This window comes from Galeopterus variegatus, unplaced genomic scaffold, assembly GCF_000696425.1.
Source record: "Galeopterus variegatus unplaced genomic scaffold, G_variegatus-3.0.2 Scaffold7066, whole genome shotgun sequence".
In the NCBI taxonomy this organism is placed as follows: Eukaryota; Metazoa; Chordata; class Mammalia; order Dermoptera; family Cynocephalidae; genus Galeopterus; species Galeopterus variegatus.
Window position 1 is genome coordinate 2604 of NW_007733177.1, and position 2045 is coordinate 4648.

General features: G+C 46.0%; 1 non-coding gene across 1 annotated transcript; it reads left to right on the top strand.

The window, feature by feature from the left end:
• Nucleotides 1–76: 76 nt before the first annotated feature.
• Nucleotides 77–149, top strand: TRNAK-CUU. Its single transcript has one exon. It is a non-coding gene; the product is annotated as a tRNA-Lys (tRNA).
• The last annotated feature ends 1896 nt before the right edge of the window (nucleotides 150–2045 follow it).

Below are 2045 nucleotides of genomic sequence, written 5' to 3' on the forward strand. Positions count from 1 at the left end.
GTTTTTTCTCTATTCCTTTACATGAAAATGACCAAAAATGCTTTGCTTTCAGTCTCCCTTCCATAAATTTTAAAGAGCCCGGCTAGCTCAGTCGGTAGAGCATGGGACTCTTAATCCCAGGGTCGTGGGTTCGAGCCCCACGTTGGGCGCCAAAAATGTCCCGACCCGTGGGATATTCAACGCAGACCCTGGAGGGGGGAGTGGGAATGGGATGAGACAAGAGACGTGAGAAATGGAGACAAGACAGTATTCTGATCAAGTCTCGTTTATTGGCTCTAAGGTTACATCTTATATAGGAAAGAAGCAGGCATACTGTAAGAAGTCAGGAATGTAAGGATGCGATAAGGTCTTGAGAGGAAACAAAGACAAGACATTCCTGATGCAGTGCAGCCCCCAATCTTTACAGCAAAGCAGAAACTTGAAAGAAGATAAAGGTCACCCTTGAGTAAACTTGCACAGCTGGGAACACAGAATTCCCGGCACAAACAGATTACGAGGCAGTTATCATGTAAGCATGGCCATCTTGGCGCAAGCAGGTTGTCATGCAGGCATGGTCACACAAGGAGGGGTGTGGGGCTACAGGCTCCCAACAGTGGGAGACCAAAGAAATCCCCTCTGTGGTGGGGCAGCCCAGAGGAGAGGGTGGTTACTTTAAAGCATGGAAGACCAAAGAAATCCCCTCTGTGGTGGGGCAGCCCAGAGGAGAGGGTGGTTACTTTAAAGCACAAAGTAGCTCGTGGACTCTTCTCTCCTGTGAAAATAAAGCTTTAAGGTACCAGTAGAGGATAAAACCCAGTCATAATTGATATACTTTAATGATCCAGTGCAGCTGGGGAAAATGCAAAACAAAAATAACCCTCTACCTTGGGGAAAGTGAAGGGAAAACTCCTGAATCCAGGACTCTAAACCAGTGCACTAGAGGTCTTATACCACTGGGAGAGGAAAAGAAAATCTCTTCCATACAAGACCTTCCTAATCACAGAGAAAGACCCCCAAGAACCAGGTTTGTAAGGCCTGCCTAAGGCTGAAATGCTTCTTCCCAATCCTCACCATCAGGCTAGCAAGCACAGAGAAAAAAGTGGCACCATCTACACTAGGAGAGGTACAAGGGCACGGAGAGAGAGCCCCTGTGGTGGGTTGAATTGAATCTCCCAAAAAGATATATTTAACTCCTAACCCCTGTGAATGTGACCTCATTTGGAGGTCTTTGCAATATGATCAAGTTAAGATGAGGTTGCTGCAGTGTTGGGCTCTCATGACAGGTGTCCTTACAAGATGATGGAGATTTGGATGAAGACACACAGGGAAGCTTGTCTCATGAGGGCACAGACACAGAGACGTAGAAGATGGCCAAGTGAAGACAAACGGAGACTTGAGTGACACTGCCACAGGAAGCTAGAAGAGGCAGGGAGGACATTGGAGGAAAGCGGCCCTGCCGACACCTACATGTCAGACTTCTAGTCTCCAGAATTATGAGAAAATAAATTTCTGTTGTCTTGAGCCATCAAGTTTATGGTAATTTGCTATAGCAGCTCTGGGAGACCAATAATAGCTGCCCTCCCCCCCCCACCCCACAGGCATAAGGGAGACCAAAAGCTGTCATTGGAGGAGGGAATCACTGCCACTGAAAGTAGCAGTGGAGAATACAACCCCTTCCTACCAGTCACCACCACACACACAAGCAAGCACTAGAGGAGGCTGAAGCTGGCGGAGCAATGAAGGTAACCAGAACAACAACAAAACCTAACTCCAGCTCAGCTGCTGACCAGACTGACTCTACACCCCATACTAAAAGCATGTTAGAGGAAACGGTGGCCCACATGCAAGTGTAAACACCATTTACCTCAGTCTTTACTGGTCTACAAATAATGCTCAGCATTTAATCAAAAATTAAAAGACACACATGCAGACTTTAACATATCTTCAAACTGCAGATAGTCAAAAAAAAAATCTTGAAGGCTATCAAAGAAAAAAGACATATAACATACAGAGCAACAATATTGAGAATTACAGAAGACTTCTTGTCAGGAACAATGCAGAGTAGA